Genomic DNA, 18029 nt, shown 5'->3' with positions numbered 1-18029 from the left:
GTATAGATCTTGTAACAGGTCATTTTAGATTGTATATAGTATAACTTAACAAATATACTTGGAGTTGTTTTTGAGTAATGATGAATTTTCACTGATCAGCTAGGCCTTATGGTCCCCAAATAATCATGAGGATTATTGGTGAAATAGGTAATTCAAGTTAGGGATACAGTTTGTGGCAATGATTAAAAGCAAAGTTGTTTTTACCATTCACTCAATACTGACTCATAAGTTGAGACCTAATTACTGCACAATTACACTGGAGTAGGTACTATAAGGAATGGATGTCTGCTGTGCTTTCCAGGGCTGACAGTGTAACTTTAAAAAAAATGCATTAGCTTTAATACGAGGCAACAAAAACTTTAAAATTGCAGAACAGCATATTGCGCTGCAGCATCTGGTGGTACATAGCAATGAAATCTGTCCACGTGACCTTTTGGTATTATGTTCATAACGAATCTAGATGCAATTTACTCAAATATTGATATCCCTCATCATGCAAGTGCCAAACGTCAATAATGCCCCTTCCCACCTCTCCAAGTCAACCTCCAGCATGCTCTCCTTAACCTTCTATGATCAAGTCCTGGGGTACAGGGGAGGGAACAAGCCTGTGCCCACCTTTGCACCAGATAGTCCCTCTGCCTAGAATTTCTTCCTCTTTGGATTTGTAGAATAGTTCATTTTTGTTATTCAGGTCTTAGCTTACAGGTCACCTCCTAGGGGGTGCTTCCCAGTCCACGTAATCAAGTAGTCTTCACATCACCATTAAAAGTCTCCGCTTAACTGTCTTAAGTTTATCTTTTTCCTTGTCTAGAGGTATGGCCAAGGCCCTCATCTATTCTGTATCTTCAGCCTAGCAAAGTGCCTTGCAACAAAGCAGGTGATCAATAAGTATAAATAAATTTATATATATGTATATTTGTTATAAATAAATTCATCTGCCCTTATAAAATCCAACTGAGAGGACACAGGACTATGGCTGATACTTAGTTTATGAATCTTGCAGGGTGGTCTGGTTTTGTTAGTTTATTAATATATTCTCAAAATTAGGAGGTAGGTCAATTTATACCTCAGAAAAAGTCTGAATTGGTTTGTAGAAAATGTCACTTAGATCAATAGTAAGTGATTTGGAGCCATATAAATTTTTCTCCCCTCTACTCACTCCTACCCATTTAAATTCGTTCCATTTTAATCTCAGATAATACTTTCTCACCATGTCTGTCAAGGCTATCCAATCCCTACCTCCCTCTCATTGACAATAAAGAATTGAAGTTTGTATACAATTGTTAACTTTGCTACATCTAAGGAAGATTCAGCTAGTTGACCTCTTTGGTTCCACAAGAGAAGTAGTGCTCCAGCAGTTTCTTAATTCATGTAAGGGATACATTATGCCAACCACTTTGCAGATACGTTTTACCACTGAACACTGTGAAATTTGGGGCAAATTTCTTCATAGGACCTGTTTCTTAATCCACAAAATTCATTTACAGGGTTACTGGTAAGTTTACCAAGTTTCTGTAAAGCAAATAATACCATCTTGTCACATGGTATGATCAGCACAGTTTCTATTATTTATTTTAGCAAATAGCCATTAATAGCCCTATTCCTCTTCTCTTAGTCCTGACTATTCTGTGCCTTCCATGCACATTGACCATTTCATCTCCACCATCCACCACCAATTCGAAATCTGATATCCACTCCTTAGAATCTTACTGAGCAAGTTAAATAGTCAGTGTTCAATTTTCTCCCCTATGAATTCCCAGAAGATGACAAAAGATACCCCATCTACTACCACCTACCCTGCAAGATTTCAATGGAAACTACAAAACCTCAACACAAGATCGTCTTGTCTCTTTATAAGATGAATTCATAAAGATGGGTAACCACTTCCTCAGTATGTTTGATTCAACTATCTATTAATAATGAAAGAGTTTCCATAAATATAAAGGACAGCAGTTAATATGAAGTAGTTGTTGGTTCACAACCCTCTCAAGAGCTTCCTGAATGTAATCTGAAACAGGCCCTGATGTGAAGGGCAGGGAGAGACCAAAGAAAGAGGCCACTCCAACCTGGTAGGTGGCAGTTTAAATAAGCAAAGGGAACTGATTACACAAGGCTTCTCTTGGGCAGCAGCAAGACGAATGGATCCCTACACCTGCTCCTGAGATCTTAAAAGCTTATAAAAAGGCCTTAACTGGGTTCAGTCATGCATATCGTTCAGGTGTTCTCAACACCACATCATTATCTCAAGGTATGTCCTTGGAGCAGCCTGAAGGAGTGGGAAAGGTAAGCAGAACCCACATTCCAAGGCCAGGGGAGGGTGTGAGGAGCCTCTGATCCCCCAGCTCCAGCTCATAGGTCAACTGGCAGTCACATCTTTTCGATGACCTTCCCCAACAGGAATGTAACCAATTTATTTAAGAGTAGGAGGAGATTAGGGTTATTTCATCATTAAGTGGGAAGAAAACCCTTGAAACATAGTTCAGTTTCTAAAGGACTGACTTCTCTAGCTCCACAAAAGCACATCCACTATTGCTTTTATTATATTCAAAGTTATGAATATAACCCCATCCATGGGAATACTTGTCTGAATCCACCAACCAACGTATGGCACTACAGAGGCCTTAAACAGAACAGATTGGAGACTTAGTATGACAGCCTAGAAAATACATAATAGCCTAGAAAATTACAAGACCAACAGAAAAAACATTTTGAAAAATACCATTCAGTTCTAAATAAAGTCCTTTCAATGGTCATGATAATAACAAGCATCATTTATTAAGCAACTATTTTGTATTAGATATTATGCTAAGCACTCTGCAAACAATGCCTCATTTTCCTTCTCTCAACAAGCCTACAAAGGACTACTATCACTATGGTACTGGTGAGGACAGTAAGTCTTTGAAATGTTAAGCAATTGTCTAAAGTTACAGAGTTAGAAAAGTGGCTTAGCCACTATACAACTTGGGTCTGACTTCAAAGCTTAGGCTCATTCACCACATTACTGGAGTTGCCTGATCAATGTGGCTGTCTGAATGAGAACATGTATTTGAAACTTGTTTCATAAACAATGGGCACAAAATTCTGTTAATGAGTTCTGATATCCAGATAAATTAGATTACACCTTCAAGAAGCTTCCTTCCATCTAGTAAGAAAGACAAAATATATACATGAAAATTATAATGTAATGGAGTAAAAGGCATGTCACAAAGAAATTGAAAAGGGAGTCTAATACTTCCTCCTTTAAAAAGGCACAAGAGTGGGGGCCCCTGGGTGGCTCAGTCGTTAAGCGTCTGCCTTCCACTCAGGTCATGATCCCAGGACGCTGGGATCGAGCCCACATCGGGATCCCTGCTCAGTGGGAAGCCTGCTTCTCCCTCTCCCACTCGCCCTGCTTGTGTTCCTGCTCTCGCTATCTCTGTCTCTGTCAATAAATAAATGAGCGGGGTGCCTGGGTGGTTCACTCAGTTGAGCGTCCAACTCTTGGTTTCAGCTCAGGTCATGATCTCAGGGGTCGTGAGACTGAGCCCCGCATCAGGCTCCATGCTCAGCAGGGAGTCTGCTTGAGGATTCTCTCCCTCTACCCCTCCCCCCCAAATAAATTTTTTTAAAAAGCATAAAAACAATATTACAGGTAAGTTTTATCAAACTTCTGTGAGAGGTTTTTCCCCTAAAATCGGTTCTAAAGCATTGAAAAAAAAATTCATAAAGAAAAAGGGTACTTTGAGCCATAACTGATTCAAATTTAGAGAGCACACAAAATTATATTTTATACTAATTATCTACTGCTGCTATAACAAATTACCACAAACTGACTGCCTTAAAAAAATACATTATCTTACAGTTTTGTAGGTCAGAACTCTGACATGGGTCTCACTGGACAAAAGTCGAGATATTGTGTTCCCTCTGAAGGTTTCAAGGAAGAATCCATTTCCTTGCCATTTCCAGCTAGAGACTACCTGAATTCCTCGGCTCAAAGCTCTCATCTTGCATCTTTAGAACCAGCAATGTCAGGTTAAGTCCTGCTCATATCATAGCCCTGAACCTCCTTCCATCATCAGCTTACCTCTCTCTGTGTCTAACTGCAGCTGGAAAAGGTTTTCCCTTTAAGGACTCGTGATTAGATTGGGCCAATGAGAATAATCCAGGATAATCACCCTATCAGAAGGTCTTTAACCTGAAGCACTTGTGCAAATTTCCTTTTACCAAGTGAAGTTGTCTGTTCACAGGGTTTCATGAAATGGGAAATCTTTGGAAGGCCATTATTCCGCCAACCTCACAGGCCATTTCAGCTAAAACTATGAGTGCAAAACTAGTAAATAAAATACTGAGGAAAAAAACAATTAAAAGTCATATATTGACACAATTCAGTAATATCAAAGAGAGCTCTTTTTCTTCCAAGAATGAATTCAGGCAAGGAATAATGTAAGTCACTTTATCCACCAATTAAAGAGAAAAACCCTATGATCATCTGGATGCTGAGAAAAGCATTTATTAAATCCAATACCCCTTCATAAATAAGCTCTTAGATTAACTGAAGAAAGTCTTCTTAACATGACAAAAGAGTCTACCGGAAACCTATAGGAAACCTCATAATGAAGAAACACTAGAAGCCTTTCATTAAGGGTGAAAAGAATAACAATGATGTATGCACCATGTTGCACCATGACTATTCAATGTACAGATTTGATGAAGTAAAATGAGATAAATAAGTGAGGTATAATACTGGAGAAGAAGAGATAAAGCTCATTATCTACACCTATCATTGACTAAAAAGTATAAGAGAAAAGACCAAAAAACTACTAGACTTAATACCAAAGTTTGGTAGGTTAGCTTTAATATAATATATACCCCATTCGTGGTTGTAAAAATAAACAGCACAAAAAACCATGACAAATATTTAGCAATAAATTAAACATAAGATATATTAAGACCTATATAAATAATATACTAAAATTTTACCAAAGAACATAAGACTAAGTAGCTATAGACACTGCCAGGTTCTGCCGGGAAGACTAAATTTCAGAGATAAGTCTGTGATTTGAGAAGATGTCAAGATTTGGAAAATGTCAAATCTCCCCCAAATTAATCAATAATCCACTGCAATCTCAATCGATTTCCAAATAAGATTTTATAAGCTGAATTTATGATTTTATAAGCTGAAATTATTTCATATGCAACAAAAAGGGGGAAGAAAATTTTAGAAAAAGAATAGAGAAGGTATTGGTATAAAAACATACAACCTATAATAATATAAACAGTAAGGCATAGGTGCAAAAGGATTGACCGAGCAGAATAAAAAGTCCAGAAACTCACCAGTGTACATATAGGTATTCAGTACAGGACAAATGTGACATTTCAAATCAGCAGAGAAAAAAGGGCAATTCACTTGTGCTGGTAATAGACAATTCAATAAATGATAATATGAACAAAAAAGAGCAACAGATAACATAAGAGAAAACATAAAATGACAAGGGGCTCAACTTACTAGTAATGGTAAAAAGAACAAATGAAAGCAATAAATACTATTTTTCATCCATCAGCCTAAGAGAAATAAAAAATGATAATACGCACTACTGATAACAGGTATGGGCATAAGAATATTCTGTTTCACTATTGGTAGAAATTTGTTATATTCAAAAAGTCTTTTTGGTGAACAATATAGCAATATCAACATTCTGAGTATGCACTTAATCCAGCAATTTCTAATCCATAAACATAACACAATGTTTGCAAACTTTACATATTCACTGAAGCATAGATCTAGTAACAAAAAACTGGGAAGTCTAAAAATCCTTCAAAAGATAAAACAGTTAACATGAAATTTAATACATTCATCCCATACAGTTGTTTAAAAATTTTTTTAGGGGCACCTGGGTGGCTCAGTTGGTTAAGCATCTGCCTTCAGCTCAGGTCATGATCCCAGGGTCCTGGGATGGAACCCTACCTCAGGGAGCCTGCTTCTGCCTCTGCCCCTCCTCCCTCCTGTTCATGCTCTCTCTCTCTCTCTCTCTCTCTCTCTCTCTCTGCCTCTCTCTCTCTCTAAAAAATAAATAAAATCTTTCTAAAAAAAATTTTGTTTTAAACCAAACAAAAGGTTTAAAACAAAAGGACACAGGATCTCTGTGTCCTATCTTGAGAACATCTCCAAGATAATTGCTAAAAACAACAACAAAAAACAAGTTGAATAACAAAAGAAACATAACCAAACAAAAAAACGAAATTATACATTTGTATAAGAACTCCTACTGACACATGGAAAGAGCATAAGATCAATGACTCACAGAACTTAGTATGATTAAGAGGGCAGCTTCCTAGGTGACACTTCCTGAGATTGTGATTCAGTAGGTCTAGGCTGATGCACAGACACCTCCATCTTTAACAAGCTCCCATGTGATTTCAGTTAGAGAGTCTATGGCCAGCATCTTGAGAAATCCCGACTTAGAGAGATAGAGTTTATCAAGGAGTAATACGATTTACCTGCAGGCTCCTGAGTGGCTTCGGCAAAGGACTGAAGGGGAAATTCTAAACTATACTACTCTGTATAGTTTAAGTTGTTTGCACTTTTTTTTTTTAAGATTTATTTTAGAGAAAGAAAGAGCATGAGTGGGAGGGACAGAGGGAGAGAGAGAATCTTAAGCAGTCTCCACGCTGAACACAGAGCCCACCGCCAGGCTAGATCTCACGACCCTGAGATCACTTCGAGAGCCAAAACCAAGAGTGGGTTTTCTTCCCACTTAATGATGAAATAACCCTAGCTCAACCGACTGTGCTACCCAGGTGCCCCAGTTTGTACATTTTAAAGCAATTAAAACAAAAACAAGGAAAATACAAAAAAGAAAGTGAGGTGTCTTTAGTCACCTCACATAAAATCTATGAGAAATCAAGGGAAGAAAATATCGTCACCTGGGCAATCAAGGAAAGTTCCTAGAGGAAGTGGCATTTAAAATGAGCTTTGAAGGAAAAGCTAAGATTAGAACAAGTAAAATTGAGGGTAGAGGAGTGAGATAAGAACACAAAAGAGGAAATAAAGACCTTGAATTAGGGAATATTTCCATTTCATGGAGGGAGCCCAATGCAGGGCTCGATCCCAATACCCCAGGATCATGACCCGATCTGAAGGCAGATGCTTAACCGACTGAGCCACCCAGGTGCCACTGGTCTGGAAATTTTAGTTTCATTTTTCTATTGGCTAGAAAAGTGGTTCCCAAACATAGCAGTTAATGAGAATCACCTGGGAATGAGGACATTAAATTAAAGAGCACTAGGATGGAGGCAGCAACTCTACAACTTATTATTCAGTAGGTTTTATGCGGCATCTCAAAGTCTGTGTATTTAAAAAGTTCCCTTACAGCTTGGGGGGCCATTAAACCAGATATAATTTGGGTTATAGTATGAAAGGAAAGGTAGTGAACACTGAAACCAAATTAACCCACATAAATAAAGTATAAATAACTTCCATAAAAATTGTTACACATTTCAAAGAAAACTATTATATTCTTAGGATATGTGGGAAAGTAATAATTGGAGGAGAAAGACAAAGCTGAGCTAAATTTCTTCACTTAAAGAAGTCAAAAGTTACTGTTTTGTCTTTGTTTTTATAATTAGATGTGACAAAGATAAAAGAAAGGATATTATATTTTGAGTATTTGTAGCCTTCTCCCTTCCCCCTGTGTCCTAACAAGGTTTGTGGCCTCATGCTGAGCTTGGGATATTAATTAAGCAGCTTATCTGAAAAATTAGAGAAGGGGAAAACTAAATGAAGCCCTGAGAGGCTATAGTGATCTGTATAAAAATGAAAATGGCTTAGCAACTGAGAACCTACTCAGTGTCAGGCATTGTTCCAAATACTTGACATATATTAACTCATTTAATCCTCACAGCAACCCCATGAATAAATACTTCTTTCATTTTACACATGGAGCTAGTCAGAGTTTCAAATAGAATCAAATTCAGACAGTCTAGCTCCAGAATGCTCACTTTTAACCACTACCCTGTACTGCTTCTCATAAGAAATACCAAACAGCTGAGCCAAGGAGTGAGGCTGAGAGGCCAAGAAACCAGTGCAACACTTGGGACAAGATATTTTGGGGAAGTATATGGGGAACAGAGAAATAAAAGATATCAAATAAGTTCTCAAAAATCGAATTTATAAATGAAATATGTGAAGTGATAGGGGATACTTTTTAAACTACCAAATTAGGAAATCTTGATTAAATGGTCAATATTCTGAAAACATGTCCATTAGTAAAATAAACTCAAGGAGGAATAAAAATCTGAAAGACCGATGAGCATAGCATATGTTATACTAACAAAGAATTACCTCTCAAAAAGACACCACCTCTAGATCCACATGCTTCAGGATTTAGTTCCTTCATACTTAAAGAAAAGATGATTTCCATACCATATAAACTGTTGCACAAAATAGAAAAAAGGGGAAAGCTATCCAATTTGTTCAAAAGAACAAATATACCACTTATACCAAAACCTAAAAAGATAATACTAGAAAATAAAACCATGTACGCTTCTCACTTAAAAACTTAGTGATATCAAAAATAAAATCTTCAATACTTAATTTAACAATTCACTAAAAGACCTATGAGGATTTATTCCAGAATCTCGAGGATAGATCAATCGTAATAGTTAGTATGAGAGGTTAACCTATCAGTGCATCAGTGAGGGAAAACCATATGAACATCTCAAAAGATCCTTAAAAAGAATTTGAATTCAAAACTAGTATCTGAAACAAAACACGCAATGAAAAATTTCTTAAGAATGAAAAAATACATTCTTTAAATATTCCCTTTAAATTAACTATCAAGATTATGTTTAATGATGAAAATACTAGAAGTGTTTCCATTAATGTCAGGAACACGCCAGGACCTGCTTTCACTGCTTACTTGAACAAAAACTATTAAACAATGCTTTAAATCTGGATTAAAAAAGTAAGAGGCATAACAAATGGAAAGCAAATAAGTGATTATTATTTTTAGAAAAAAGTGCTTAATATTAAAAAATTTAGTGAGATGGCCAAATGTTTTTAAATGTAATATATTTTCTATAAAGTAATACTCAGAAAATATAAAACAAAATTCAAGAAGGCAAAATCAGCATATGCAATAATAGCTCCTTCCTATATTGACTCCAGAGAAATAATAGAGAGCATGTTTTAAATCATTTGAATCATTTAAATCATTTAAATCATTTAAATCATTTCTAACTGAAAATTAGAAGGTAAGTCTCCAGAGAACTGTGAGCCCTCTTTAAGAACGGAAAGCAAGCAACACTTTTTCAGTCCAAAAGACTAAAACAGGAAGACTCAGGGACCCCAGCCGGGAAGCCACAGTGGCAAAGCAAGAAGCTCCTAATACTTGAAGAAAGTCACCACCATGAAAGATGACAAAGCCAACAAATGGAAGCACTTGGAAGCTGATGAAATGGAATAAAAGGAGCATACAGAACACAAGTTAAAACATGTATGTTTAGTATCCTCAAAGGAGGAAAATGCCATAAAATAACAAAGATCATTAAAGGATAGCAGATACTTCAAGAGGAAGGAAGGAAGGAAGGAAGGAAAAGAAAAAAGAAAGTAGAAGCCTAGGAAAAAAATTTTTAATTAGCCTAAGAAATAAATTACTGGCTGTAAGATTAAACTGAAGAATTCCTCCAGAAAAGAGCACAAAGAGGTAAAAATATGAAAGAAACATGAAGATTAATAATCACTTATTTGCTTTCCCGTGTAGTTAAGCTCTGGCAAACATGGCTTGCTTCCATCCTTATTTCTTCTTCCTTCTTTCTCAGAAAGAGAACTCTGATTTTTAAAAGATTTTATTTATTGATTTGAGAGAGAGAGAGAGAGAGAGAGCATGAGTGGGGGGGAGGGGTGAAAGGAGAGGGACAAGCAGACTCCCCGCTGAGCACTTAGCGGAGAGCCATCCTAGAACCCTGGGATCATGACCTGAGCTGAAGTCAGATGCTTAACTAACTGAGCCACCCAGGCACTCCAAGAACTTTGATTTTTAGATGGGCATGATTTTTAGATGGGCATATAGCTACCCCCAAACTTACCACTTTCCCCAGATTCTATAAATACTAAATACCAGTCAAATTGATATAAGCTAAAGTGTTTCATGTAACTTCCAAGAAGTGTCATTAAAGTAGGGATGAGGAGAGTACATTTGCCTCTAGTACTTCCTCCTTTCTCTTGACTGGAATTCAGAAGTGATGGCTGGAAATTAAGCAGACATCTTGCACCATGAAGAGGAAGCCATGTTCTAAGTGGAAGGGGAAAAAGAGGAAGGAATCAGGATCTTTAACACTAAGAAGCACCACATCTGCTCTAGAATACCTACCTCTAGACTTTTTATGTGAGAAATAAACTGGTATTAAGCCTCGGTTGTTGAGCTTTTTGATATATACACCTGCACTTAATCCTAAGATCTGGGCTCTACCCTTAGAGTTTCTGATTCAGTAGATCTGGGGGTGGGGCTGGGGGAAAATACTGTTGATTTTCTTACCAGAAAGAACCCATTCTGTGGTCCCGCTGTCAATTAACTACATTTTTGGCAGCAGAAAGCTTTGTCTTTAAATTTTTTTTATTTTTTGCTAATATTTAACATTTTAAAAATAATGCATTTTCATTGCACAGATTCTTGAAATCTAATTTGCATTTCTAACTAGTTCCCAGATGATGCTGATACCTCTGGTCTAGGGACCACACCTGTAGAACCACGGCACTGATGGAGATAATAACCCAGTTGTTGTCAACACTTGCTTTACATTAGCATCACTGGGGGAGGGAGGAGGCTAGGAGGGGCTCAGGGAGAGTCTTTAATAAAACACACCATCTACCTGGGACTCACTCCAGAGGAGACTGATTTAATTGATCTGTGCTGGGCTGGGTATGGATGTAGGTTAAAAATCTTCAAGATGATTATAAGGAGTATGCCAGGACAGGATACGGTAACCCTTTCCTGCTTACTGTTTACAGCAATGAGACAGAAATACCTGTGTTCCCCCACAGAGGGGAATGATATTTAGAAAGCTGCACTTGAGGACCTAGGACTTGAAGCCAAAATACTGAGGTTTAAGCCACTGCTCAGTATAGTGCAGTTTCTCTGGACCTTGGTTATTTTACCTGTAAAATGATGATGATAATATTTACATCATCAGGTTTTGTAGAGATTGAATGATAGGACATAGGTGAAAGCACTTTGTAATCTCAAAGTATTACACAGAAATAACAAGGGAGTAGACCCAACAGATCATCTATGGAGATCCTGAGTCCATTCAGCTCTGGAACAGGATTGAAGAATTGAAAGAAGTAGGAGGAAGAACAAGAGAGAAGATGGGAGAAATAATGTAGGACTCCTCTGTGACTCCCTGCTACAGAGGACTGAAATAGATAGGATCCTCCATTTCTCCTACCCCAAGTGCTGCCTTCCCTCCTTCCCTTGATTTAAAAAAATGGTATTTCCACAGGTGTTCCTACTCTGAAATAATTCCTCTGGGTGAACTATTTGGTGTGGAGCACACAGACCTTGCCTGCATTGGAAGCAAGTGTTGAAGACTGGATGTTCCTGCTATTAGGATCATTACACTACCATCGGTAATGCAGCTTGAAATCTCCTGTCACTGAGGCGGTTCCCAAGTGGCTGTTTTATATCCAGGTGTTTGGCTGAGGATGTGTCAGATGTCAGGAACTGACCCTAATACTTCTAATTTCAGGATTAATGTTACTGGGCAGAGGGGGGTTTGGTTCATCTCTGGAGGGCCTCAGGTACCAGGCTAAGGGGTTTGCACTTTATTCTGTAGCCTGCAGAAGTCATTGGTTTTAATAAGTGACACAGAATGGTGTTCTGAGAATATCAGTCAGTGTGATGGATTAGATGGGGGTGAGGCTGACATCAAAATGACAAACCACAGAAGTTACTGAAGTAATTCATGGGTTAGGACCTCAACCTGGGTAGTAGCAATGGGATTTGAAAAGAAATGATAAATGCAAGAAATGGAGTAAATGAAGACGAACACTTGGACTTCACAATTGTCCAGTTCTTTTAGTAAATACTGACAGTCTTCAACAACTAAAGATTGATGAGAGCTACCCTCTCCCTTTACTATTAGGTAGTGCCCTACAGTGAAAGCAAGTCTCAGACTTCATGCAACTACACAGATAAATATTTATCAACAAGCAGGCACAAAAAAACACTACACAAAAAATATTTGGTGCCAAAGCACTGAACAGCGTTCTAGATTCAGGGAGCCATTCTGAAGGCTGTCAGTATGCCATAATCTGAAGCTTCTTCCACATACTCCATTTAGGCAAGAACAGAAGTGCCTGTACAATATCCTAGCGAGCCATGTATCTTGAACACCTGTTATTTCCACAATGAAAAATTATTTATCATCTTTTATGTTAATTAACATACCTCTAGTGCAGATTAACAGTGAGAGTGGAAACACTTGTGCACCCAACTTTATAGTGAAGATTCCTGATTAGTCTTTCAAATGCTAATTATCCACCCTGGAGTGTGCAGATGAAAGTTAACTCTCAAACACATACACATCTCACTGCAGTATTTTAAAGTATACTGACAAGATAGCAAGCATCAAAGATAGTTTCAAGGTCACAAGGCTGTGGATCATGTTTGAGGAAGATGAAAAAGCACTGTTTTAATGAGGGACCTTCATGCTAAGGAACAGGAAACAGCTGTGGCTGATTTAAGCAGAAAAATTTATTGGAGGCTAGTGGGTAGCTCAGAGGACAGCTGGAAACGGAGCTTGGACTTGCGTGGTCAGAGAGTACAACCAGTAACAACACACACTGAACTGATGGAAGAGGGCTCTAGGGTTGCCGTAGGCATGCGCAAGCATACTGAGTCACAGACACTACGAATTCTGGATGCTGGATGCAAACCACTAGAACCACTCTTACTATTGCCCCAGGAGCCTACCTTGCTATACTCCTGCAGTTACCCAGGAAGCATGGCTTTCTGTGTTTGCTTGTGTTTGCTTTTTTGAGTCGACAGCTCCCAGCTGGTGAACATGATTGGTAGAACAAGTATGTGGCATTTCAGATTCAGCCACTAGACTCCTAAGGTGGGGAATTCTCCAAACACAGAATGATGGTTCAGATGGTGGGAATACAAAACCAACCAACCAACAAAATATATATGTATAAATAAATGTCCATTAAAGGTAAGTCGAATTAGAAGTGATGGCAATTCAAGTAGAAACATCTAGCAGGTAGTTGGAAATGTGACACGTGTTCCCCCAAAGAGCCAGAGTTACGGATTTGGGAGTTGGCTAGTGACTGCTTTTAGAGTTAAGACAGGAGTCTGGACAGAATCTCACACTTTTTATTTATGTAGGAGGAATCTGAGTCTGAGAGTGCTTTATCACTTTGATCTGCGGCACACCCCAAACCCCCAACACCTATTAAATGAAAATGAATTCACATTCTATCAGCAAAGATAGGAATAGTATAGATGATACTAACAGAAAATGGGAGAGAACTAGTGATTGTTGAAGGCCTATCGTGTACTATTACTTTATTTAACAAATATTTAAGTACCAACTATGGTACTACACCAGGCTGATTTAATGGTGAGCAAAACTGGACATGTCCTGGCATTTGAGGAAATGAAAGCAGACTGGGGTACAGACAATTGGGGGAGTGCTGTGGGAGATCACGCTGGAGGTAAAAAAGCGCCAGGCTACAGAACTTGTCCATACCTCTTGAAGGATTTTGGGCTTTACTCTAAAGGGGATAAAACATCTAGTTTTTAAGGTATTTGTTTACGTACATGATCTCACTTAATCCCTACAACAACCCTGTAAGGTGGGTGTTTTTAGTATCCAATTAACATATGAGGAAACTGGGGTTCAGAGAGATTAACTGACCTAAGAGCTACAAGGAGCAGAAAATGATGGGAGGGATAGAAAGCAGGCAGAAAGGGAGGGCCTCTTAGAGAGGGGAAAGGAATTCATACTTTTTGAAGGCCTACCTTCTGCCAGAAAAAAAATAGTTTACGCAATATCTTTGCAAAAAAGTTTTGGTTTTAGTTTTTGTTTTTCAGAGAAACACAGGTTGCACATAGAAAAGAGGAGCAACCAGGTTCCAAACTCCAAAACCACCGGACGTAGCTGTTGTGAAGTGCTGCCTCCCCCTACGTTTATTCAAGGAGTTCAGAGTACAAATGAGAATCAGGCCTGGGCGACTGATGAATCACAGACCTGTACGTCTGAAGCAAATAATACTTTATATGTTAATTAAAAAAAAAAGAAAAGGCTGGTGAACGTGTAAGGGATAGGTGGAAGAAGGGGAATGGAACAGGCCAGACCTGGGGAGCTCAGCGCTGTCGGTGGGGTAAAGACCCAGGCAGTGACTTAAAAGGAGTCTTAATTAGAAAAGGAGGCGAGAAGGGCTTTGAAGGCGAGCCTAAGGAACTTGGACTTCTGCTGGTCAGCGGACACAAAGCCATGCATTATGCCATAGATACTAAAGAACAGCAACGCCTCCTGCGGTATTTGCAGCCCACGTGTGGACCATCCCGCCCGTCCTGTCCCACTTTCCGTCCAGCCAGAGGCGGCGGCCTAAAGGCTTCATGGGCACGGTCTACGTGATCCTTCGTGGTCTTCCCGCTCCCTGTTCGCCGCGGATCCTAGGTCCCAGAAGGCGACGGAGGCCGGACTCAGCCGGCACCCTAGGTTGGGGGTGGGGGGTGCTCTGTGTGCTGTCGAAGCGCCGGTCACACCTGGGACGGCGGCCGCACGGGGAGTTTGGGCGGGGAGGGGGCCGGGCCTCGGGGAGGAAGCGCGCCGCGCGATTTGACCCCGGCGGCGTTCCGTACCGTCGCGGATCCGGCGGCAGGAACATGGCGGCCGCGGTCGGGCCGGTAACGGAGAAAGTTTCCAACGAGACTGGCCTGTGTTAGTGCCTGTGGCCTCGGGCCCTCGACGCCCCCCCCCCCTCCTCCGGCGTGCCACCTCCCAGATCCGAGTCGCAAGCTCAGCCCCAAGGGCCCTCCCTTTACTGTGTTGGCCCCAGAGCCGACTCCGGGGTTGAGAGAGCGTTGGTGGCGGCGGCCGAGTCAGGTAGGGAGGTCGGGGTGAACAGCGGGGTGGCAAGACCTGAGCACAGACACCGCCCAGGTCTCTGCGTCGTTCGAGCCCCTAGCTCCGCACAGCCGGTCATCCGGGGCCGACATTGCGATACCTGCCCCGAGAGTAGTGACGGTGGGGGTTGGAGGCTGGAAGGTGGGGTGCTCCACATCCGCCGCGGTTCCCCAGGCAGTTGGGCCCCCAGTTGTCGTTGCCGTCTCCCAAAGTAGAGGGGTGGTAGAGAACAGGCAGGCTTTTTCTGGAAGAATTGCTGTTGTTGCCCCAGTACTAAGAGATTGGATATTTAAGTTGCCATTCTCCTCGTATGTAGTGGGCCCAAAGAGTTAACATGAATTCATTGAATCAAAGCACGGGAATTCCCCGACCTTAGGTGCTCAGTATGGTTCTTTCAGCTTTTGACGCTTCTAGATGGGACGGAAATAGTGTCTGAGCCCAAAGCTGATGGAAGTGATAGAGTGTGTATGTAGTGGCTCTATTGAGCCCTAGAGGTAGGACATGGAAGAGAACGCGCTGGTTTGGAGGAATTTGGATGAATTAAGTGAAGGCCGAAGTAAGGCGAAAAGAGAAACAAACCAAACATTCATGGACTCTCCCTTAGTTCTATTACTTATGCGCTGTGGGATATTCTACAACTTTAGTCTCTTCATGTATTACTAAGTCTCCAATAACTGGCATTGTTATTAAATATAATTATTTCTGTATTAGTCCCTATTTCTTTCACAGGTGTTTGTTGAATATCTACTTGGTGCCAAATTTTCTGCTAAGACACGGGTACACAGTATTAAAGACAAACTTTCAGAGACCTTGTGATCTAGTAGGGAATGCAGACCTTAAGCAAATGACAATCAGCATTTTGCTATTATAGAAGAAGTGCAGGGATCATATAAATGAGTCAGGGGTAATCTCACCAAGAAAATGATTTAAGTGAGACCTGAAGAGTAGGAGTGAGCCAGGTGTGAGGACTGGGATGGGTCTAGGAAGAGGGAAGAAGTGTACCTGGAGAGGGAATAGCAGTGGTGCACTTCAGAATTGAAAAGGTCAGTATGGCTGGAATACGAAGTTCAAGCGGAAAAGAAGAAAATAGATGCGGCAGGGAAGTTATTCACATATGGTATGGAGAGCCTTATAAGGCGTTTTAAGGAGTTTAGACTTTATTGCTTAAGATGCTCGGAAGCCATTTGAGGGTTTTTACAGAACAGAGTGGACTAACAAATTTTTTATTTTAAAAGGGACACTTCTTGGAGAGGGCACAGGTAGATATAGGGAGACATTGAAGCATGAGACGATGATGGCCAAAACTGGGATTTTGACTTTGGGGATGGAAAATAGAAACATTTAAGATGTGTATAGGAAGAAGAGTGGACAGGACTTGGTGAGGACTAAATATAGGTGGTGAAGGAGAGGAGGGTTAGAGTAGTATGTGGGGTTTTATAAAACAGACTCTGGGAGTTCCCCTATGCAGATTGACTCTTCTGTGCTCCATTTTTATCAGTCTCACAAGTCATTTCTCATTGAATCAAGTAATGGCAGACCAGTTGAAAAGATGCTGTTGCTTTGTTGTCTTACTCTGATGCAGCCAGTTTGTCCTTTGAAGAAGTTCAGAATGTGGAAAGACTTGTAAATTAGCCATTTAAAAATATTCTGCATGTTGATTTTGACAGTGTGGTTGCATATATTCTATGATATGGATGTTATGGGTATAATTTACATGTTTACCTTTTTTCTTTTTTTTTTAAGTATTTATTTGAGAGAGAGCGAGCACAGTGGGAGTAGAGGGAGAGGGAGAAGCAGACTCCCCGCTGATCAAGGAGCTGGACGTGGGGCTTGATTGCAGAACCCCAAAATCATGACCTGAGCTAAAGCAGCCACTTAACCGACTGAGCCACCCAGGCGCCCTTGTTTACCTTTTTTCTAGGGTTTTACCTCTAAGAGAGTTGGTGCTTTTATTTATATCAGACAGATTAATATATGTATATAATTAGGGAGAGAGAATAATTAAAGACATGGAAATAGTTGAGATTGCTCATAGAAAGTGTACAGTGAGAGAAGAGCCTAGGCCTGGGATTGAACATCCAAAGGATGGATTGAGAATCAAGAGTCTGCAAGAAGATGGAGAGGTCACTGAGTTAGAAGAAAATCTGGAGGTTGGTCTTTGAAAGCTAAAGGAAGGGCAGGTTTCAGAAATTGAGAGGAGTCAACAATGTCAAAGGTTGTTTGAAAAAAGTGCAGGATAATAAATGAAAAGTACGCATTGGTTTTAGGAGCTTATAGGTCACTTTAGAATTTGGCAGAGCAGTTTGTTGTATGGTAGGAACCATTGTTGAGTGGTGTGAGAAGTGAAGCAATCATAGAATAGCTGTCAAAAGAGGACGGAAGATTGAACTTGGAAGAGAAGATGGGGATGCGTGAAGATTGTTTTTGTTTCTGGGTTTTTTTGGTATTGTTTTTAAAAAGAGCTTTGCAAATGTTTAAGTGCTAATGGATAAGAGAAGAGTGGGAGTTTGAAGAGCGAAGAGATTGTGAAGTTCTGGAAGAGGTAGAGGGGAAAAGATAGCCAGTATGTCTGAAAGATTTAGCCTTAGATAGGGAAGGGACATCCTTCTTCCCCCGTATCAGGAGATGTCGGTAGAGGTGGGTTTGTGGTGTCGGAAACTCAAGTAAGCTCTCTTCTGACAACTCTGTTGGAGGCAGTCATCTAGTGAGAGTGCAGTGAGTGGGAAGTGGGTGTCAGAGATTTGAGGCTAAGGAAGAGAGGTTGGGTAGTCACAAAATGGGAGAGTGTTGACCAAAGAAACAGAAGGATGTCTCGTGAATTGCGTGGCAACCATTGAGCCTGGTGTGTGATTGTTTTTTTCTTCAGCAGTGTTCAGTTGTCTAAGCCCAGACTGTACCATCAACCCTTTGAGGAT

This window comes from Neomonachus schauinslandi, chromosome 12 (assembly GCF_002201575.2).
Source record: "Neomonachus schauinslandi chromosome 12, ASM220157v2, whole genome shotgun sequence".
Classification (NCBI taxonomy): Eukaryota; Metazoa; Chordata; class Mammalia; order Carnivora; family Phocidae; genus Neomonachus; species Neomonachus schauinslandi.
Note: the sequence above shows the minus strand (reverse complement) of the source record.